This window comes from Capricornis sumatraensis, chromosome 5 (genome assembly GCF_032405125.1).
Source record: "Capricornis sumatraensis isolate serow.1 chromosome 5, serow.2, whole genome shotgun sequence".
NCBI classification, from domain to species: Eukaryota; Metazoa; Chordata; class Mammalia; order Artiodactyla; family Bovidae; genus Capricornis; species Capricornis sumatraensis.
This window is the reverse complement of record NC_091073.1, coordinates 9,962,891-9,986,997: the sequence shown is the minus strand read 5'-3', so window position 1 is coordinate 9,986,997 and position 24,107 is coordinate 9,962,891. Positions and strand designations below refer to the sequence as shown.

Sequence of the window (24,107 nt, the reverse complement as noted above, 5' to 3'; positions counted from 1 at the left end):
ATATAATATTATACATCAACTGTATGTCAATAAAAAGTTAAAATTTGAAAGAAACAAACAAAAAAAAATAATGCCTATTCAGTCATAAAAAAGAATGAGATACCGCCATGTGCAGGCACATGGATGGAGCTGAGACTCTCATCCTGAAAGAATGAAGTCAGAAAGACAGGTATCTTATGGGAATGTGGCCATAGCCTTCCCAGTGATCCCCACCCTACCCAACAGAGCCAGAGCCTTCCCAGTGACCCCCACCCTACCCAAGAGAGCCAGAGCCTTCCCAGTGACCCCCACCCTACCCAAGAGAGCCACAGCCTTTCCATGGATACCCACCCTACCCAACAGAGCAGTTTTCTCAATGATCCCCACCCTACCCAACAGAGCAGAGCCTTTCCAGGGATACCCACCCTACTCCAACAAAGGCCAGTGGTGAAATGAGAGACCATGGTACACTGGAGAAGGGAATGGCAAGCTACTTCAGTATTCTTGCCTTGAGAACCCCATGAACAGTATGAAAAGGCAAAATGATAGGATACCAAAAGAAGAACTCCCCAGGTCATTAGGTGCCCAATATGCTACTGGAGATCAGTGGAGAAATAACTCCAGAAAGAATGAAGGGATGGAGCCAAACCAAAAACAATACCCAGTTGTGGATGTGACTGGTGATAGAAGCAAGATCCGATGCTGTAAAGAGCAATATTGCATAGGAAGCTGGAATATCAGGTCCACGAATCAAGGCAAATTGGAAGCGGTCAAACAAGAGATGGCATGGGTGAACGTCAACATTCTAGGAGTCAGCAAACTAAAATGGACTGGAATGGGTGAATGTAACTCAGATGACCATTATATCTACTACTGCGGGCAGAAATCCCTCAGAAGAAATGGAGTAGCCATCATGGTCAACAAAAGATTCTGAAATGCAGTACTTGGATGCAGTCTCAAAAACGACAGAATGATCTCTGTTTGTCTCCAAGGCAAACCATTCAATATCACAGTAATCCAAGTCTATGCCCCAACCAGTAATGCTGAAGAAGCTGAAGTTGAACGGTTTTATGAAGACCTACAAGGCCTTGTAGAACTAACACCCAAAAAAAGATGTCCTTTTCATTATAGGGGACTGGAATGCAAAAGTAGGAAGTCAAGAAACACCTGGAGTAACAGGCAAATTTGGCCTTGGAATGTGGAATGAAGCAGGGCAAAGACGAATAGAGTTTTGCCAAGAAAATGCACTGGTCATAGCAAACACCCTCTTCCTACAACACAAGAGAAGACTCTACACATGGACATCACCAGATGGTCAACACCAAAATCAGATTGATTATATTCTATGCAGCCAAAGATGGAGAAGCTCTATACAGTCAACAAAAACAAGACCAGGAGCTGACTGTGGCTCAGATCATGAACTCCTTATTACCAAATTCACACTTGAAGAAAGTAGGGAAAACAGCTAGACCATTCAGGTATGACCTAAATCAAATCCCTTATTATTATACAGTGGAAGTGAGAAATAGATTTAAGGGCCTAGATCTGATAGACAGAGTGCCTGATGAACTATGGATGGAGGTTCATGACACTGTACAGGAGACAGGGATCAAGACCATCCCCATGGAAAAGAAATGCAAAACAGCAAAATGGCTGTCTGGGGAGGCCTTACAAATAGCTGTGAAAAGAAGAGAGGTGAAAAGCCAAGGAGAAAAGGAAAGATATAAGCATCTGAATGCAGAATTCCAAAGAATACCAAGGAGAGATAAGAAAGCCTTCTTCAGCGATCAATACAAAGAAATAGAGGAAAACAATAGAATGGGAAAGACTAGAGATCTCTTCAAGAAAATTAGAGATACCAAGGGAACATTTCATGCAAAGATGGGCTCGATAAAGGACAGAAATGGTATGGACCTCACAGAAGCAGAAGATATTAAGAAGAGGTGGCAAGAATACATGGAAGAACTGTACAAGAAAGATCTTCACAACCCAGATAATCATGATGATGTGATCACTCATCTAGAGCCAGATATCTTGGAATGTGAAGTCAAGTGGGCCTTAAGAAGCATCACTACGAACAAAGCCAGTGGAGGTGATGGAATTCTAGTGGAGCTGTTTCAAATCCTGAAAGATGATGCTGTGAAAGTCCTGCACTCAATATGCCAGCAAATTTGGAAAACTCAGCAGTGGCCACAGGACTGGAAAAGGTCAGTTTTCATTCCAATCCCAAAGAAAGGCAATGCCAAAGAATGCTCAAACTACCACACAATTGCACTCATCTCACATGCTAGTAAAGTAATGCTCAAAATTCTACAAGCCAGGCTTCAACAATACGTGAACCGTGAACTCCCTGATGTTCAAGCTGGTTTTAGAAAACGCAGAGGAACCAGAGATCAAATTGCCAACATCCGCTGGATCATGGAAAAAGCAAGAGAGTTCCAGAAAAACGTCTATTTCTGCTTTATTGACTATGCCAAAGCCTTTGACTGTGTGTATCACAATAAACTGTGGAAAATTCTGAAAGAGATGGGAATACCAGACCACCTAACCTGCCTCTTGAGAAATCTGTATGCAGGTCAGGAAGCAACAGTTAGAACTGGACATGGAACAACAGACTGGTTCCAAATAGGAAAAGGAGTATGTCAAGGCTGTATACTGTCACCCTGCTTATTTAACTTATTTATGCAGAGTGTATCATGAGAAACGCTGGACTGGAAGAAACACAAGCTGGAATCAAGATTGCTGGGAGAAATATCAATACCTCAGATATGCAGATGACACCACCCTTATGGCAGAAAGTGAAGAGGAACTCAAAAGGCTCTTGATGAAAGTGGAAGAGGAGAGTGAAAAAGTTGGCTTAAAGCTCAACATTCAGAAAACGAAGATCATGGCATCCGGTCCCATCACTTCATGGGAAATAGATGGGGAAACAGTGTCAGACTTTATTTTTTGGGGCTCCAATATCACTGCAGATGGTGACTGCAGCCATGAAATTAAAAGACGCTTACTCCTTGGAAGAAAAGTTATGATCAACCTAGATAGTATATTCAAACACAGAGACATTACTTTGCCAACTAAGGTCCATCTAGTCAAGGCTATGGTTTTTCCAGTGGTCATGTATGCATGTGAGAGTTGGACTGTGAAGAAGGCTGAGTGCCGAAGAATTGATGCTTTTGAAGTGTGGTGTTGGAGAAGACTCTTGAGAGTCCCTTGGACTGCAAGGAGATCCAACCAGTCCATTCTGAAGGTCAGCCCTGGGATTTCTTTGGAAGGAATGATGCTAAAGCTGAAGCTCCAGTACTTTGGCCACCTCATGAGAAGAGTTGACTCATTGGAAAAGACTCTGATGCTGGAAGGGATTGGGGGCGGGAGGAGAAGGGGACGACCGAGGATGAGATGGCTGGATGGCATCACGGACTCGATGGATGTGAGTCTGAGTGAACTGCCGGAGATGTTGATGGACAGGGAGGCCTGGTGCGATTCATGGGGTCGCAAAGAGTCGGACACGACTGAGCAACTGAATTGAACTGAACTGAACTGGGCCCTGGCCTTGTGGGTAGCTGGTGCTCAGGCTCAGAGGCCCTAACACTGTGCTGGCTGCCAAGAAGAGCTGGTCTTCTCCCTCCTACCTGGAGGAAGTGGACACCCAGCTCGCCTGCAGGGGCAGGGCAGCTTCGCCTCCAGCCCTGATGGCGTCAGGAGGGAGTCAAGAGGTGAGAGGAGGGGTGAACTGGCAGTTGCCCCCGCCCCCACATCCCAGTCCACAGGGTCCAATGGGAGATGCATCCCACTCCACAGTGAGAAAGCTGAGCTCGTGGCCCTGCTCTCAGGGGCCCCGGGGAGGCAGTGCTCCAGGAAGGCGTGAGAGAGACTAAAGAGGAGCTGCACTCACCCACGCTGACCGAATGAGCGGAGTGGTGAACCCTGAAGAATCAGACCCCAAGGCCGCCGACGTCCATCCCACAAGGCCCGCGTCTACACTTCAACAGTGAAACTCCCTGCCAAGAAGGTTAAAACAGGATCCAGAGTCCCCCGACGCAAACCCAAGATGTCCAGAACACAGCTGCAACCCACCTGTGTCCCAGGAACCAGGAAGATGGAACTGGACTGAGCAAGGACAGTTGACAGAGGCAGCCCTGGGAGGCCCGTGTCCAGAGCCTCAGAGCAGCAGTCACAAACACACTCCCACAAGAGCTGCAAAGCCTCTCAAACAAATGCAAGCCGAAAAGTGACACCTCCAAGTGGCTCCTAAGCAGGGAAAGACATTATTTCTCTTCCTTTTTTTAGAAAATTCTTATTGGAATATAGCTATTTTATAACATTGTGTTAGTTTCCGCTGTACAGCAAAGTGACCCAGTCATGCATACACATGTATCTCCTCCTTTTTGGATTTCCTTTCCATTTAGCCACCACACAGCACTGAGTTGAGTTCCCTATGCTGTTCAATAGGGTCTCATTAGTTACCTATTTTATATATCGGTTCAGTTCAGTTCAGTCGCTCAGTCGTGTCCGACTCTTTGTGACCCCATGAATCGCAGCACGCCAGGCCTCCCTGTCCATCACCAACTCCCGAAATTCAATCAGATTCACATCCATTGAGTCAGTGATGCCATCCAGCCATCTCATCCTCTGTCATCCCCTTCTCCTCCTGCCCTCAATCCCTCCCAGCATCAGAATCTTTTCCAATGAAGCCAACTCTTCGCATGAGTTGGCGAAAGTACTGGAGTTTCAGCTTCAGCATCATTCCTTCCAAAGAAATCCCAGGGCTGATCTCCTTCAGAATGGACTGGTTGGATCTCCTTGCAGTCCAAGGGACTCTCAAGAGTCTTCTCCAACACCACAGTTCAAAAGCATCAATTCTTCGGCGCTCAGCTTTCTTCACAGTCCAACTCTCACATCCATACATGACCACTGGAAAAACCATAGCCTTGACTAGACGGACTTTTGTTGGCAAAGTAATGTCTCTGCTTTTCAACATGCCATCTAGTAGTGTATATATGTCAATTCAATCTTCCAATTCAGCCCACCCCGTTGTCCGCCTTGGTGTCCATGTTTGTTTATTTACATCTGAGCCTCTTCTTCTGCCTTGCAAACAGCTTCATCTGCACCACTTTTGTAAATTCCCACATATGTGTGTTAATATACAGTGTTTGTTTTTCTCTGTCTGACTTGCCCCACTGTATGACAGCCTCTAGGCATTTCTCCTCCTTCAATCTTAGTGACTTTTAGGTTTCTCTTCATCAGAAAATAATTCGTTAAGATACAGCTCCAGCATATCTGGACCCAGCAGAGCTAATTAGACATTTACTGAGATCCTGCCACGTGTGAGGTCACTGGGCCTTGCTCAGGGTTGCTCACCTTGCTTCTGGGTTTAACCCAGTGATAGTGACAGGCACAGCAACATCACCAGCTCAGGGCAGGAAGGGCAGAGTACCCAAAATGAGGCAGGAATAAACCCATATGGGAGCTCTGCAGCGGATGCCCTGCATGCCGAGATGGCAGCAGACACAGTGAACAGGGGAAGTGAGGGAGGGGAAACAGGAAGCAGATACAGAAGTCAGGGGAGCACGTTGATCCAGAAACCGAGAGACGAGAGGATGCCCAGGAGGGAAGGAAAGAGAGCACGCATCACAGCACACGGGCGTCTCTGAGAGACCTGTTCTCAGCGAGTTGACGCAAGGACCAAACAGCCAGGCGCACACTGTGATCTTCTGCTCTTGAAGAGAGGAAGGCAGAAGCCGTTCCATCTTTAGTGAGATTCTGAGAACACCTTGGTTCAAATGATACTGTAAATGGGAAGGAATGACTGATCCGTGCAACTGGGCAGAAAAATGGTCTCTACCCTTAGCCAAGCCGTGTCTTGCTACGTAAGTTAAAATAACTGCAACAGCAATAACGAGCTCTCCTCTGCCTGCACCTCAAGGGCAAACAAGCCAGTAAGAGAGGCGCTCTCCCACCAGCCACCCTGCAGGGGCAGGACCGCCTCTATGGGCCATGGCGGGAGGGCGATCGCCAGAGGCTGGGCCGTCAGTGGGCCGCAGCAGGGACACGGAGCCTGGGGACGTGATGCTCTGACCCAAGTGAGTGAAAAGCTATCCAGCGACAACAAAACAACCAGCCAAAACACGGGACCCCAGGATGGCGAGGCGGAGGGAAGCACTCAGAGGCCTCTTTGGGATCTGGAGTGGGAAGACAGAGATGGGATGATAGGAATCACCTGCACCTTCATCTCTCTCATCACCATGGCCCCTAATCACACAGGTCTCCTGAGATCCAGGAAACTCTGCTGCCATCCACTCCATCCCACCCCACGTTACCACCCACGAACCCATGAGCCCCACACTAGGTTCACCTAGGTCTGGGCTGGGTGCCCTGCTGGGCACCACTGAGGTGACAAACCATTCCCCTAACTGCCCTCCCACTGGGCCCCCTCGGACACTCTTATTTCGTGATACACCATCTTTCTGGAACTCCGAGGGGCTGGGTTCCACCCAACTCACAGATTCAACAGAATGAGAGTGCTTAACGGGATCACGCTACTCAAGTGCATTTCACGCCTGCAGACAAGGTAGCCCCAGCACCAAGGGACCACATGGCTGCTCACGAGGACCTTACGGAGTAAGCAGATCAAAGTCAGGCGAGTAAGAACGTGTCTATTGATGTTTCAATCAAGCATCTATTTAAGGCACTCAGGTGAGCCTAACTTGGGTCAAATGTGTTCCCCGTACTGCAGAGGCTCATCGAGGATGCCAAGGACCCCCGCCCTGCACCCTGGCGGGCATGCAGAGTCCACACAGCCTGCTGTAATGGTCTGAGCGTTGAGTCCATGGACCTGTGCACCCCCTACTCCCTGCACACCCCACCAGCATGCATTTCAGGAACTGGCCAGGGCGAAGGGTACAGTATGCAGCCACGGAATACCACAAACCGGCTTTAGAAAGCCAAAGGCTTTCCACCCTGGCTCATCCCTGCTAAAGCCCATCATGAGAACTGTCAGAGGGACACAGGGAAGCAACGGAGGCTCCCACAGCCCTGCCCCTCCATGTCAGTGGCCTCCAGGCCCCATCTCAGCCGTGGGTTCCGCAATGGTGCTGAGACAGGGCATCTGAGCAAGAGTCCTGGTCAAGGAAGGGTTCTGGGGCTGAGAACATTTTGCAAAGTCCCCACAGGACACTCTCTGGGGCCACCCTTTAGTCACTGCTCCTGCTGAACCTCTGGGGACGAGGGCTGGGCAGTCACAGACACAGCTCCCCATCCTCGGTGGTGGGGGGGGGGCGGTCGGTGGGATGAATCCCATGCTGTGCCTTCCACATCAGTGGACCCACTGCCTAAGCTGCGTGGATAATTAGATTTCGAGCCCAAACAGGAGGATTAACTGTTAAACGAGGCTTCATTTCAATGCTGTGTCCGTGCCAAGAGGTGCCCGGCCCGGCTGTCAGAACCCACAGCTTTAAGTCTTTTGTGTTTGAGCAATCTGACCAGAAGGAGGCCGGGAGGTGCAGGCTGGTCAGGTGTGCTGAGAAGTGGGGGCTCGGGGGGCTCAAGGGTGTTTTCTTGCCTTTTTCAGATGTGTCTCTTACACTATGAAGGCTCGGCAGAAACAGACATAGTCCCTTTCCTCCAGGCATCTCAGGACAATTCGGAAGGGCTCACAGGTGAAGGGGAGGCAGGATCAAGGGGCAGGGGACCAGCCTGAGAGCATCATGTGGCCCAGGCCCCACAGCACCCCACACAATCTACACAGGGACAAGGCGAGCCCCCGACACCCGGGGCCTGTGCCCGAAGCCTCGGACTCCAGAGGTGGCGCTGTCACAGCCACAGTGCGCATTTTCACTATGATTTATTCTCCCAGGAGACAAGGCGCTTCTGTGACCTTCATACACCTCTGCTGGGAGGAGAGGATAAAGGTCCCATGTCACAGAAAGCAGTCTGTCTGAGGGCACAATCTGTCCACCACGAGGGCCACGAAGGTTCAGGAAAGTTCGGAAAGCCTCACTGACACCCAGGGAGGAACATCACACTGCAGGAAAGCTCAACCGTCCTGCCCACTAACCGGACGGAGACATGAAAACGTCACACTTTTTGAAGTCGGAACAGACTATGTACCACGTTAGCCTCTGAGATAAGGAAGACACTCAGGAAGCACCTACTGAAGGAACCCAAAAGATTAAGCACCCTTCTGTTCTGCTCTGTGGACCACAGAGGAAACCTGGAGGGAAGTACAAGGTCAGCAAGGAGGCAACAGTAAGGAGAGGTGGAAAAGTGAGCTGGGAAGCGGGAAGGACGCAAGATTGACAGAGCATATCCTTCCTACCAAGGACCGTGGGCCGCAATCCCCAGTCCCTCTTCAGCCACTTGGCCTCGGGGGCAGTCCTGCTGTTAGAGGATAAATTCAAACACAGCCATGGTAAAGCCCCAACCTCCAGGATCTCAGAACGTGACTGTGCTTTGAAGACATAATGAAGGTTAAAATGAGGACTTCCTGGAGGCCTCATCCCATATATGACTGGTGTCCTTCTAAGAAGAAGACACAGAAACACAGCATGTGAGGTCACAGGGAGAAGACAGCTGTCTACACACCCGGAGACAGGCCTCAGGAGAGGTTAGCCCGCCCACACCTTGATCTTGCACTTCTGGCCTCCAAGATCGCAGCCGGAATGTGGTGTTTATTCCAGCAGCTGAGCTGACTGATACAGTCTCCACTACCCACTACTCTTTCTGGGCAAAGGCTCCAGCAGGCGCACGTGCAGGAAGTCCATCCAGCCTCCGTGCTCTACCAGACACCTCAGATGCACCAACAGCATGCTAAGAATCCACGGGCAGGCCAGCCGGGGTGAGAGAGAAGGTCCATCGCCGTGTCGGCCGCCCCAGGAGGCAGTGCGGTGGAAGGGGCCAGCACCCGCCCCAGGCCGTCACAGCACACACGCCCCCAGCTGCAGTGGTACAGGTGGGCAGACCCCCAACAGAGGGGAGGAAACAGGGCCTGAGCAGGGCCTTCCACCTCGGCTCTAAAAAGAACAGCTGCCAACTCTTAAGGGCTCGCCATGGGAATCTCAGAATAACCTGGGAGCGTATCAGCACTCAGGCCTTCCCAAGTGGCTCAGTGGTTAAGAATCTGTCTGCCAATGCAGGAACCACAGGTTCAATCCCTGGGTTGGGGAGATCCCCTGGAGAAGGAGACGGCCACCCTCTCCAGTACTCTTGCCTGAAAATCCCATGGACAGAGGGGCCCGGCAGGTTACAGTCCCTGGGGTAGAAAAGATTCAGACACGACAGCAGCTGAGCACACGTGCAGATCAGCACTCACTGCACAGAAGCCAAGGGGACCGGAGCGGGAAGCAGCAGGGACGGCGGCTCAAAGGGCGGGCTGCAGGGCCTGGACCAAGCTCCTTGTGATCTCCCCTCCCAACCACCTCAGCTCAAAGATGGGGAGCGGGGAGGCCACCGAGCAGGCGGGGGCTCCTGCAGAAACCCTGGAAGGAAGGGCCCAGTGGGACGTCTCTGCTCACACTTAGTGACTTGCAATAAGATGCATTTACGAATCTCCCCTTCATCAACAGTGAACAGACCCACGTCCTGCAAAGTAACCAGGGCTTACCTGTCGCGCTTGCTGGGGCTCTGGGCGTCTGGCGGCCACCTGGCTGGAAAGAGGCACCTACAAGTGGCGGCTGCTCACGGTCACAGGTCACAGTCACAGGGCCACTGCCCCTGCAGCCCCCTCTTCAGGCTCAGCATGCTGCCCAGCTCCAAAGCTGAAAAGGCAAGGAGGCCTCCACTGAATATACTGAATTTGCACAAGTGTGAATTTTACACCCTGCACCCAAGAATACAAGTTTTAAAACAATTTTTAAACAAACAGAAATGTTCTTCTTTTCAAGGAGACTGTTTAAAAGACAGACTCTTCAAAAGGAGTCCACAAGCAGCGGGTTTCTAGTTGCCGTGGCGCTGACCACAGGGACAGAGGCCCCAGACACCAGACACGCCTTGGGACGCGGCTGGTCCCAGGCCACTGCCCAAGTGCTTCCCCCACCCCACCCCCAAAAAGGCAGGCAGGTAAGGACTGGGCAGGTCTCTGCTCTCTTGCAAGGCCAAGTCTATACCTGCAAGGTATCCTTGGCACCTAGATCACAGCCCACATCCTTCCCAGGTCCTCCCAGGCTACAGCCCTCACCCCACGCCCTGGGGACCATCCTCATCTGAGACCAGGTTCTGGCCACGGTGTCCAGTGTCTGAGAGGCCCTGTGCACGGCCCATGCGTGCGCCACAGGGGGAGTGGGAATCCTGGCTATTTCTCCTGATTCAATGCTCTCACTTCTACTGGGAGGGCCAAGACACTGCTCCAGAGTCAGGGGTTGGGGGGACAGAGACGGAGGTTCCCCCTGCCAGAGGGGAGCGTCTGGTCACCAAGACAGCTCTGTGTGCTCCACTCCTCTGCAGGGCAGAGGGGAGGGAGCTGCCTCCCAGAGGACCCTAGCACCTGACACTCAACTCCCCAAGCCCAGAGGAAACACACTCACTCGATGACTCAGGGAGGGGAGATCGGCAGAGAGCAAAGGTTCCGTGGACCAAAGTCCTGAGCACCGCTGTGCCTGTGCGTCTGTGACACGGTGTCCTTGGGTGGAAGACACGTCACCCAGGGATGCTGAACTCGCTTACCCTGACCACTCAATGGTGGAAACAAAGCCTGCCCTGCCTCCAACCTGACGTGGGAGAGGCCAGGGTCGAGGACTTAGAAAGCCACTGCAGAAGGTTCGTCTGGGCACTCAGGCTAAGAATCTGGTGCGGGAGCCGGACGACACTGCCACCTCCTGACCCCACTCCCTCTCAGCGGGTGACCTGTGGGCGGATCACCCCCCCTCCCTGAGTATCAGTGTGCCCCACCGCAAAATCGACATGAAGATAACATCTCCCTCCAGGGCTTTTATGAGCATGAAGTGAGCAAACGCATGTGAAGACTTAGGATACAACACACAGTAAATGTTAGACAAACGCTGGTTATGAGCTAGGACCCAGCAAGCAAGGCCCCTGCTGTCAGATGCTGAACACAGCGGTCACCTGCAAGCTGCGAAGGCCGCTGGTGTTTAGAGGGGACACTGAACTTCTAGGATCAAAAGGGGAGAGACCCCTGATTAGGATTCTCCAACTGCTCAAAGATGAATATTGCCCATGCATGCAAAGGCATCTGATGAAAGGTGCCTGCTTTCCCCCTCAAAGAATGTGTAAGCCTGAAAAGTGTTATAATGTTTATGTCGAATGGAACAACTCTAAATTCCAGTAGCTAAGTTGACTCCAAGTTTAAAAATCTTAAAAAGAAATAAAAAGGCGAGTGGTCACATAGGCATGAGGGTCTCTGCACAACAACTGGCTGGCACGTTGGCAAGGGCACCAGGTCATACGACAACAGAGTATCACATGCCCATCATCACCTCTAACCCTCACATCCTGAGAGGTCTCCCCTCGTTTCCAGAGGAAAAATCTTTCCTTGGACGTCATCCAAAAGCCCCAGGACCAATTCCAAATGCATCTTTCATGCCTGTGACCTTCAGCTGATTATATATGTTTGGAAGATTTACTTTTTATAATAAAAATTTTTTTAAATGACATAGTTGCCTGTCAAGCTGTTCACCACTTTAAGCATTTTCATCTATTTTTAAGAAAGTGAATATGTAACTACAGCAGATAGAACAAAGACATGATTTTTGAACCTGGTGAGCTGAAAAGAGGTACTAAGATACGGCACCCTCCTCAGGAACAAAGGCATAGGTGCTATTTCCAGGGCCCAATCACCTGGACCCCCACCAAGCACAGCCCCACAGGCTTCCTGTAGGAACCAGACCAGCTGCACCCAGACCCACAGGAGAGACAGAACTCTGGGTGCTGATCACCAATTGGGTGGTTCCACAGGCAGACGTGACAGAAACCTGAAATCTTCAAGAATATACAAACTTGGGCGAAAAAGAAATGCCTTCACTTACTTCCAAAATGTTTCAGAAACAAAGGACCTCTTGATTTCTGTTGAGTGCCTCTGATCCCTTCCAGAAATTCCTGAGTTAATATAAAGTTTTCCTTCTGTCTAGCTTTCTCATACTAAATATTTAGAGTCATAACAGTGACTATTTAGACACTCAACAAATCCCAAGCTTCACGATGAGGCTGTTCGGGCTGTTTGGAATGAAGGCTGGGGCTTCTCGAGAGGGGACAAAATACCTTTCATCAAAAAAATTAAACTCAGGATTGTACTGACCTCAGAGGCCTCTCTGTTTTCACGGTGTAAGAAGGCGCTTAGAAGACAACTGAGAAATACATGAATGAAACGGAACTGAAGAAAAGGCAACGTTTTCTAAGTGATCATAAAAATCTCAGAATGCTACCACCAGAACCTTTGGATGGCTGAAAAGGGAAAACAGTTAAAGCTGAGGATCCTCACTGCCCCTCACTGCCGTCGGATGCACTTAGATGGGACCTGCATTCCAGTGATGCTACAGCTGCTTTCAGGGCAGAGATGCTAGAACGTGAGGATAAGGATGCTGGCAACACAAGGAGGTTCAAACCCAGGTTCATTCCCATCCAAATGCCGACATCATGCTTTCCAACCACACACACAAAGGAAAGGTCTGGTAACAACTCAGCAGTGACACTCACCCAAGTCTAGGAAGGGCCTTCCCACAGTGGCGCATCCACCAGCAGACACCCCGAGCTCCAGAGGATGCACAGCAAGGCCCAGGACAGGGCACTCGTATCCCAGAAAGAGCTTCCCAACTGGATGCCATCATGCAAACTTACCCAAAACCTATGAATGCGTCCAGACCCTATCTGCTTCTCAAATTCAGGGTCAAGCGGAACCAAGGATACTACCAATCCTCACCATGGGGCTTCTGGGGGACGCCAAGCAAGTCTGAAGATGGGCTGTCCAAGGCCAAACAGGACAGGAATGCAGTGGGATGAGGGGACTGCCTCCCTGGAAGAGGCAGGACTCTTCTCCCCAAAATGAATCCAGAGTCCACAGGGCAGCGAGGGGCAGGACACACACAGACACACACGGTAAGTGCCTAGAAGACAGACTGAAAACAGCCACTCTCCACAGCAGACAGGCATACATGCCTGTGCTAGTTTAGAACTACGACCAGCCCAGCAAAATAAAGAATACCACCACCCTTCCATGAGAGAGACAAAAGGCCTGGGTGTCTGGAAACGTAAGTTCCTAAACGGGAAGATTAACCGTCACAAAGGTTTCGACTGTCTTCAAATGATGAACTTAAAAATTCAAATTAATTTTGTCAATGAAAGGCAGTATCTCATGAACACTGACAAAATACAATAAAAGGTAAGACTGTCCAGCATAAAGCATTAAGAGAACAATGTTCTCATCACAGAAGACGCTGTAAAGCAAAAGTAATTAAAACAGGGTGGTGCTGTGTAGAAATCCTTCTAGTACCACCAGAAGGGCTGGGCTTCCAAATATGAATGTTACCGTTTCATTACAGCAGCACGAGCTCTCCTAACAGGAGACTGTGTCCGAATCACCAAGCTCCCACAAGGAGCACACAGGACCCGTGGGATGGGAAGCCCTGAGTCCCCTCTTCCCTGACCCCGATGATGCTGCGCAAGATAAGGTGACACCATGCTGATGCAGAGGGGGCCACGACCAGCCTTGAGCGGCAACCTCTTGTGCCAGACACCTCACCAAATGCTTTAGAGCCCTTCTCGACGATTAAAAGGAGTAAAAGGACATGAGACTCATAACAGACACACATGAGTGGTTCTTAATGAAGAATAATGAAATATGGTCAATTCTTGAGGTAGAATTATGACCCCACTTTATGGGTGGAGAAACCAAGCCTGGGAGGCAATATAGCAGCTGGTCGAGCTCGCACAGCTAAGAAATGGAAGAAGTGAGATTCAAGTCCATAGATGTTTGAATCCACCCACCTGCTTTAGTATCTTGCTGATAATCTATCATTTGCATGAGAAGAAAATGGACAACCTTTGCACTTATTTGTAAGGCTGTTCTTTTTTTTTTTTTTTTTTCTTTCAATTACATTGTTTGGAGCATAGTTTATCTTTTTTCTTTTAGAGAAATAGAAAGTAGCCATAAAGAAGAGCCTGAAATTCAAAGCATACAGGATAGGGGAGGGGGGGACCTCCTGCTTGCAGGAATTAAGATTTCAGTGATGGGCATAAAATAAGGAGCCTTCTTAACCTTATAATAGGCACCTACCAGACACCTCCTGGAGGCAGGTGGCCAACACAAAAAAAGAGGCACCAAAAGATATACAGACCATCTGGAGAAAACCACGGTTACAAAGGACACGTGCGCCCCAATGTTCACAGCAGCACGATTCACAGCAGCCAAGCCACGGAAGCCACCTACTGTGCACTGACAGAGACACGGATAAAGATGCGGTGCATACGTACAATGGGACGCTCAGCTCAGTGCAGTGCAGTTCAGGCGCTCAGTCATGTCCGACTCTTTGCGACCTCATGAATTGTAACACGCCAGGCCTCCCTGTCCATCACCAACTCCCGGAGTTCACTCAGACTCACGCCCATCAAGTTGGTGATGCCATCCAGCCATCTCATCCTCTGTCATCCCCTTCTCCTCCTGCCCCTAATTCCTCCCAGTATCAGAGTCTTTTCCAATGAGTCAACTCTTTGCATGAGGTGGCCAAAGTACTGGAGTTTCAGATTTAGCATCAGTCCTTCCAAAGAAATCCCAGGGCTGATCTCCTTCAGAATGGACTGGTTGGATCTCCTTGCAGTCCAAGGGACTCTCAAGAGTCTTCTCCAACACCACACTTCAAAAGCATCAATTCTTCAGCACTCAGCTTTCTTCACAGTCCAACTCTCACATCCATACATGACCACTGGAAAAACCATAGCCTTGACTAGACGGACCTTAGTTGGCAAAGTAATGTCTCTGCTTTCCAACATGCTATCTAGGTTGGTCATAACTTTTCTTCCAAGGAGTAAGCGTCTTTTAATTTCATGGCTACAGTCACCATCTGCAGTGATTTTGGAGCCCCCGAAAATAAAGTCTAACACTGTTTCCACTGTTACCCCATCTATTTCCCATGAAGAGATGGGACCGGATGCCATAATCTTCGTTTTCTGAATGTTGAGCTTTAAGCCAACTTTTTCACTCTCCTCTTTCACTTTCATCAAGAGGCTTTTTAGTTCCTCTTCACTTTCTGCCCTAAGGGTGTTGTCATCTGCATATCTGAGGTTATTGATATTTCTCAATGTGAGTAATGGAATATTACTCAGCCACAAAAAGTGAAACAATGCCATTTGCAGCAACATGGATGAACTCAGAGATTATCAAGTGAAGTCAGAAAAAGACAAATATCATATGATACCACTTTTATGTGCAATGTAAGAAAAATGATACAAAGGAAGTTATTTACAAAACAGAAACAGACTCACAAACATAGAGAACAGACTTATGGTTACCAGGAAGAAAGCATGGGAGGAGGGATAACTTAGGAGTCTGGGATTGACATATACACCCTACTATATATAAAAGAACCAACAAGGACCTACAGTATAGCACAGGGAATTCTGCTCAATATTCTGTAACAACCTAAATGAAAAAAAGAATCTGAAAAAGAATGGATACATGTATGTGGTTAACTGAATCACTTTGCTATATACCTGAAACTAACAACATTGTTAATCAACTGTACTCCAATATAAAATTAAAAAAAAAAAAATACATACCAGACTCAAGTTCTTCACCAGGAGGCAAGGAAGGAGAAATCAACTCATCTACAGCCAAAGACCATCTGTGCAAAGTCCAGAGGGAAGCAAAAAGCCTCGAGAGAAACTACCATGAACACAGGCAGCAATCTGCACTCAGTAAACCTCCCATTTATTAAAATAACACAGGATGAGCAGCCTAGTGCAAAAACAGGGAGAGGACAGAGCAAACAAGTCGTCAAACACACACGTGAAACACACTCCACTTCCCAAGTAACCATGGAAACACAAGTTACAGCAGCAATGCATGACACATCTGACTGCGGAACACTTTAAAGACTGAGATGGCCCCTGGGAGTTGGGTGGGCCTTGGAGCAAGGGGGCTCTCCTAAGCCATAGGCGGGGCTCCCGAACAGGCTCTGGGCGGCCGAGCATCTCCCAGACGTCAGTGCTAGAAGCAGGAATCTCACTTCTTGTAACTTATTGTCACCTGAGCATGCAGACACACAGGCAAAGAGCGATTACTGCCACATCCGGCAACACAAGAAAGCTGGAGCAACCCAGATACACCTGGTCGCCACCACCTCCCCCGTCAGCTCCCAGCAGGTACGCGTGGCAGAAACCCAGGGGCTGCCTGTGGCCTCCCTGACCTCCTGGCCATGCAACCCACAAGGCCACTTAATTTTGGCTGAAGAAGCATCTGAAATCTATCCACTGCCCTCAGCTGCCAACATCAGCCATCACTCCCATCTGACCGGGACCCAGCTCCCTCCACATGCTGCGCCTTCACCCCTCACAAGCCAGCGGGGCGCTTGGGATACACCTTGGGGTACACCCTGTCTGCCTTCAAACTCCTGGGAAAAGGCCAGCCCAAGATTCACCCTCCAGGCCCCTGGCCTCCCCCAAGTCCTGCCACTCCCCTCCTGTGACCTCTGTGTCCTCTGTCTGGGATGCTCCCCTCTTTCTTCCCCCTCTCCTTGAAACCAACTTTATGATTAACCTCTCCATCCAAAACATTATTCCCTTTCTTGGCCCACACCTGGTCCCCTGGGGATTGAGGACTGACAAGGAAAACGGAGGATGGAAACCGAGCGGGACCCTGTGGAGCCCCCTGGGTACCAAAGCCCCTTTTTATCCCTATTTCTTGTTTGCAGAAAAAGGCTTTCGTTTCCTACGCTTTCCCTGAGTTCCAAAGAGCAGACTCAAGCAGTTATTAACTAGGGAAGTGAGGGAACGCAGAAACAGAGGAAAGGAAGGAAACTGATGTCCAGCAAGGAACTTAATGACAAAAGCTCAGGGATAAAGCAGGGTCCCAGCTCCTCCTTAAGGGATCAGCATGACAATGTGATGCTCATCTGTGAGCTGAGCTGCAGAACTAAGACACCCCAACTCCCCAGGTGGAGGCTGGCGACTGCATTCTGACTACAAGCGGGCAGACCCCAGACTGGCTGGAACCAGAAGGTTGATGACTCAGATTCCTGTCATCTCACCACCAACCAATCAGAAGGTCCAGGAGCTGCCCCCCTCGCCCCACACGTTGCCTTTAACAACCGTCTGCTGAAAGCCGTCGCGGGTTTCGAGTCTTCTGAGGATGAGCTGCTCCTTCTCCTTGTCTAGCGCCTGCAATAAACACTGCACTTTCCTTCACCACAACCCATGTCAGCTGATGGGCTTTGCCGTGCCCCAGTGAGGAAACCCGAGTTCAGCTTGGTGACACCCTGCACGCATTCTCTCTGCCCCGTTGTGGCCCTGCTCTAGGACCCTGCAGGCCCTGCAGACCCATCCAGAGGGGTTGCAGCTGCCTTCCTGCTGCTGACTCCGTGTCTGCTTCCCCGCCGAGGAGCCGCTCCACAGCCAGGGCCCAGGCCTGTACCAGACACTGCAACACCCTCAGCTCTCAGCACAGGCCGAGGGCACAAGGCTTTGCTGAGAGGGTGAAAACACCTCCCAATGGGAGCCTGGGCAGGTCTTCCAGTGCAGAGACTCTCCAGGCTGGCAGGTGGATCTGGTGGGGAGAACCCCACCAGGTGAGGGCCTAAGAGCCCCAGCAAGCAGCCCACTCCCTCCAAGGCCGCAGCTTCTCAGTGCTGGGATGAGATGACCCAGTCCTGACCTCACGCGAGGACACAGTGATGCGACTCCCACCGCTCTTCTCAGAGAACTGGCGAAGGGAGCTCTTGACTAATGGTGACTAAGATGAAGGAGGAAGAGAGATAAGGACGAACGTGACACTCTTGCAAAAAGGGGGAACCTGACAACAGGGCACAAGCTTGTCTGGAATTCCACAGAGAAAAAGACCCAGAAGAACCCCGAGCATCTCTGACGGGAGGGAGGCTGCAGGGTAAACAGAGAGCGAGAGGGACTCGACTCGGCTGGAATTTTCACAGTAAGGCAATTATGTAATATCGTTTATCTTTCTAGGAAGAACTGGCATCAAGGTTCAGAACAGTGGTCCTGCCTGCTCCTCCTGCCTCCCCACCCCTCACTCTGGATCCTGGTGACGCCCAGGCATCTCCTCCCTCTGCCCAAGCACCCTCTGACCATTCTAGGAATTCCAGAGAATTCGCTGCCCCCTCCCGCCAACAATGAGGCCATTAAATGCTTCCGGGAGGTCACATGAAAATGATCTCAGGGCTCCTTTGTACAGGCTGTTTCCAGAAATGCCAAGGATTGGCCTCTCTTTTCTTTTCCTTTCTTTTGTACTTTCTTCTCTTCGGAGGTCAAAAAAAAAAAAAAAGAATGAGGAAAAGTAAGTGAGGACACTGTATACTTCGTGGAGAAAGCATACAGTTTACTCTTCAGGCAGCAACAGTTTTGCAGGAGGAGGGTCAGCCAACAGCTGGGTAGGGCTTCTCCCCTCCTCACCAGATAAACCGGCAAGAAACGGAGCCGATCTTGTTTGGACGCTGTATTGCCACTCTGCAAATAGCCCGTTACCAGCGTGCGCTAGTGCACAGGGCACTCCCCGAAGTCCACCACCCCCTCAGCTTCACACTTTATGTTTCAAAGAGAAACACATCTTTTCTTCCTCGGGACTGTTCAGGAGTCATGACTGTGGGTTCTAGGTTTCTAGGATAACGTATGGCAAGCTGGTCCTCAGCTCAGACAGAAATCAACATTTGAGGAAGATGACAGACACGGAGGATTACCCGAGGCAGAAGCGCTTGGAACACGATGACCCGCAGCTCTGAGACGCGCCATTGCACGTGGAGGGCGGGTCTAGCAGGGCTGAGCACAGACCCAGCATGGAGGCATACTCGAAACTAGCATACTTAGCCACTTCCTCTGCTGCTGTTCCTCTCATAAGACCTAACAGCACGAACCTGCAATGGCTTTTGTCTCCATGCGATGGTCCTCGTCATCCCTGCTCAGTCCTATCAGTGGCTCACCAAGTCCCTGCTGGCCGGGCTGCTCAGCCCTCGAGTAGCCAGAGAACACCACCAGTGCGCCCAGCTACCCCTGGTGCTCCATCTGCAAGCCACAGCTGACCCCTGAAGGGGCAGTACAGGCCCCTGAGAGGCTGCTACTGGCTGCACTGCTGTGTGCCCCCCAAACCCACACGTCAGAGCCCAGACCCCCAAGGTGGTGGTGCCTTTGGGAGGTCCCTAGGTGAGATGAGGTCATGAGGGTGGGGTTTCCATAATGGGATTAGGACCCTTGGAAGAAGGGCTCAGACGTAACATACAACACAGTGAATGTAATTCACATTGCTCACATCATATGTGAGAGTGAAGAGTAAATCCTAAGAGCTCTCATGGTAGTAGAAAACTTTTTTCCCTTTTACTTTGTATCTATAGGGGATGACGGGTGTTCACTAAACACACTCTGGCCATCATTTCATGATGGATGTATCAGATCAACATGCTACATACCTGACAGGTATTCAGTGCAGTATGTCAACTACATCTCAAAAAACTGGGAAGAAGCAAAAGAGAAGAGACCAGAAAGCTAGTGTGTACTGCGTGTCCACCTCGGGAGGACATGGGAAGCTGGTGTCTGCAAACTAGGAAGACGCCCTCGTCAGACACAGAATCTGCCGGCACCGTGACCTCGGCTGTCCAGCTTCCAGAGCCGTGGGAGGTGCGCGTGTTTTGTGTGACAGCGGTCCCCGCAGACTAGGCGGGGTGGGCACCTGGAGGCCGCCCCCAGCACAGCTGCTCTGGAGGGACAGGAAGACTCTGCTGCTCCCTAAGCTCAGAGCACGAAGGATTCGCAGCCTGGCCCCGGCACCATGAGTCACCAGCCCTCAGAGGACGGGCTCTCCTCTGCCACACGGCCCTTCACTGGGACCTGCAGGCTCTGGGGCCACGCTCCAGCAACGAACTGTTCCGGTCTGGCAGGCGCCCCAGGCTCTGTTTCTCTGGACCCACGTCTCCTAGTGCCGCGGATGTCACAGCGTGGCAGCCAAGACGAGGGGCCCCTCCCACTGACCCTGCAGCCCTGGCAGGCTCTCATGTGTCCACTGGGGCCCGGGAACCTCCATACGTGGTTCTATATCAAGTCACCTCCCAGACGCCACCTCGCAGTGAGCCCAGCACGACAGGGCCTGGCCACCCTGCGCCCACCATCAGCTCATCAAGTATCCAATCTGTTCACACTGTGCCTGGGGCAGGGCTAAAGCTCTGACCAACGGGGTGGCCGGGCAGGGCAGACCCTCCCACCGCTCGTTGCATCTTCCCATCCCCCCCACCCCCTGCCTGCACACCTGTCCCACCGGGTGCTGGGCCTCGGGAGCTGCGTCTGAGAGCAGAATTCCCAGGATGCTCTGGATCTCAGGCTGCTTCTCTGTGCAAGGCGGGCATCTTCTATCAGGGTGCAGAGTCAGGGTTTGCACAGAACAGTGCTGGGCTTCCCAAAATGCAGACGCAGCCACGGCATCACTCATGCCCCTGGGCTCGCGTCGTCTCCTCGCCCAGCATTCGCTCCCAGGGACTCGACTCGACTCTGCTGTGTAGGACAGTGCAGATGTGGAGGGGGCACTGGGCCCTTCTCCTAAGGCTAACAGTCCGAGGTATCACACACGATCTGTCAGGAGACACTGCCTCGGGCAGTTAATTCTGTTTCTGCGGGGATCTAGCACTTTATGCAGAAAACGTGAGAACTCACATTGCTGCCTCGATTCCCAAGTAACTGTCATCCAGAATCAATTCCCCTGAAAGAGCATGTTCTTTAGACACCAGTTAAAAGGATCCTGCTGCTGAAGGCAGCACGTCACACTAAGGCTCTCGTCCACCCAGGAGTTTCCAGCCAACCACTGAAAGGCTGGTACTGTCTTCCTTAACCACCTCTTTGCATGCTCATCTGAGCCCTGAAATTCATGATTCTTCTCCTGAATCCACTCCACCAACACGCGTGGAGCGCTCACTATGTTCTCAGTCCAGCTTGGGGAATCACAGAACCATCAGAATGCAGTCCCTAAGCTTGTTTTCAATGCAAGATACAGGTGTCTGGGCAAATCTTGATCAAGACCCTGGAACGATAACGTGGGAAGAGAAACAGCTTGCAGCACGCGATGCCCAATCATTGTTTTTGTCGATTCTGCAAAAATGGCTTGCACATGCGAAAAACGCCTTCTGCATGAACTTGTTCTCAGGAATCCAACAGGGGACTTTCAGCTGTTGAGAATCCCCACGGGTAACAGCCCGAAATAACTGCTAACTTCTTTAGAAACCCAAGTCCCTGACACGTCACTGACCAAAAATCAGGTCCTCCCAAGTCTGGAAAAGTTTACTCCTTGGACCAGAGGAAAGGAAAAACAGGGAGCCCATTCACCAGTCAGACAGCCACTGAGGGGACTGGCGTCCCAGGCACATGACTCTCAAGCCCACCTGAGTTAGGAGAGTGCCCCTCAGAATACTCACTGTCCCTCATGTGGATGGTGTCCCGGGGGCTGAGTCTCCTACTGCAAAGCTAATTCAGACTTCAGCTCAGCATCAATTTTCAAACGTAACATCTCATTCTCCATCTGCCATTTGAGCTATGTAAACAGTCACAACAAACTAATTTCAAATGGTCGCCTATACAGATGCCTGAAGTTCACTTTCATCTTCCTAGAATTCATTCTCTGCCGTCATCAAGATGACGGTTCAGTTCAGTCGCTCAGTCGTGTCCAACTCTTTGCAAGCCTGTGGACCGCAGCACGCCAGGCCTCCCTGTCCATCACCAACTCCCAGAGTTTACACAAACTCATGTCCATTGAGTCGGTGATGCCAACCAACTATCTCATCCTCTGTCATCCCCTTCTGCTCCCACCTTCAATCTTTCCCAGCATCAGGGTCTTTTCAAATGAGTCAGCTCTTTACATCAGGAGGCCAAAGTATTGGAGTTTCAGCTTCAGCATCAGTCCTTCCAATGAATATTTAGAACTGATCTCCATTAGGATGGACTGGTTGGATCTCCTTGCAGTCCAAGGGACTCTCAAGAATCTTCTCCAACACCACAGTTCAAAAGCATCAATTCTAAGGCACTCAGGTTCTTTATAGCCCAACGCTCACATCCATACATGACCACTGGAAAAACCATAGCTTTGACAAGACAGACCTTTGTTGGCAAAGTAATATCTCTGCTTTTTAATATGCTATCTAGGTTGGTGATAACTTTCCTGCCAAGGAGTAAGTGTCTTTTAATTTCGTGACTGCAGTCATCATCTACAGTGAGTCTGGAGCCCCCCAAAATAAAGTCTGCCACTGTTTCCCCATCTATTTGCCATGAAGTGATGGGACCGGATGCCATGATCTTACCTTTCTGAATGTTGAGCTTTAAGCCAACTTTTTCACTCTCCTCTTTCACTTTCATCAAGAGGCTCTTTAGTTCTTCTTCACTTTCTGCCATCAGGGTGGTGTCATCTGCATATCTGAGGTTACTGATATTTCTCCCAGCAATCTTGATTCCAGCTTGTGCTTCAACCAGCTCTGCGTTTCTCATGATGTACTCTGCATAGAAGTTAAATAAGCAGGGTGACAATATACAGCCTTGACATATTCCTTTTCCTATCTGGAACCTGTCTGTTGTTCCATGTCCAGTTCTAACTGTTGCTTCCTGATCTTTGTACAGATTTCTCAAAAGGCAGGTCAGGTGGTCTGGTATTCCCATCTCTTTCAGAATTTCCCACAGTTTGTTGTGATCACACAGTCAAAGGCGTTGGCATAGTCAATAAAGCAGAAATAGATGTTTTTCTGGAACTCTCTTGCTTTTTCCATGATCCAGCGGATGTTGGCAATTTGATCTCTGGTTCCTCTGTCTTTTCTAAATCCAGCTTGAACATCTGGAAGTTCACGGTTCACGTATTGTTGAAACCTGGCTTGGAGAATTTTCAGCATTACTTTACTATCATGTGAGATGAGTGCAATTGTGCGGTAGTTTGAGCATTCCTTGGCATTGCCTTTCCTAGGGATTGGAATAAAAACTGACCTTTTCCAGTCCTTTGGCCACTGCTGAGTTTTCCATATTTGCTGGCATATTGAGTGCAGCACTTTCACAGCATCATCTTTCAGGATTTGAAGCAGCTCCACCGGAATTCCATCACCTCTACTAGCTTTGTTCATAGTGATGCTTTTTAAGGCCCATTTGACTTCACATTCCAGGATGTCCAGCTCTATTGAGTGATCACACCATCGTGATTATCTGGGTCATGAAGATCTTTTTTGTACAGTTCTTCTGTGTATTCTTGCCACCTCTTCTTAATATCTTCTGCTTCTGTGAGGTCCATACCATTTCTGTCCTTTATTGAGCCCATCTTTGCATGAAATGTTCCCTTGGTATCTCTAATTTTCTTGAAGAGATCTCTAGTCTTTCCCATTCTATTGTTTTCCTCTATTTCTTTGCAATGATCACTGAGGAAGGCTTTCTTTTCTCTCCTTGGTATTTTTTGGAACTCTGCATTCAGATGCTTGTATCTTTCCCTTTCTCCTTTGCTTTTCACTTATCTTCTTTTCACAGCTATTTGTAAGGCCTCCCCAGACAGCCATTTTGCTGTTTTGCATTTCTTTTTCTTGGGGATGGTCTTGATCCCTGTCTCCTGTACAATGTCATGAACCTCCATCCATAGTTCATCAGCCACTCTGTCTATCAAATCTGGTCCATTAAAAATCTATTTCTCACTTCCACTGTATAGTCATAAGGGATTGGATTTAGGTCATACCTGAACGGTCTAGTGTTTCCCCTACTGTCTTCAATTTATGTGTGAATTTGGCAATAAGGAGTTCATGATCTGAGCCACAGTCAGCTCCCAGTCTTGTTTATGCTGACTGTATAGAGCTTCTCCACCTTTGGCTGCAAGGAATATAATCAATCTGATTTCGATGTTGACCATCTGGTATGTCCATGTGTAGAGTCTTCTCTTGTTCAGTGTTTGCTATGACCAGTGAGTTCTCTTGGCAAAACTCTATCAGCCTTTGGCCTGCTTCATTCTGTACTCCAAGGCCAAATTTTCC

At 49.9% G+C, this 24,107-nt stretch overlaps 1 protein-coding gene across 2 annotated transcripts in view; it reads right to left on the bottom strand.

Annotated features, from left to right (window-relative positions):
- GRB10 (growth factor receptor bound protein 10) overlaps positions 1-24,107 on the bottom strand; it is a 215,468-nt gene that overhangs the window by 169,202 nt on the left and 22,159 nt on the right. For both annotated transcript variants that reach the window (XM_068973463.1, XM_068973464.1), the window contains exon 2: positions 9,578-9,731. The gene's annotated coding sequence lies outside the window, so the exon portion shown is untranslated. The remainder of the gene's footprint in view (positions 1-9,577; positions 9,732-24,107) is intronic.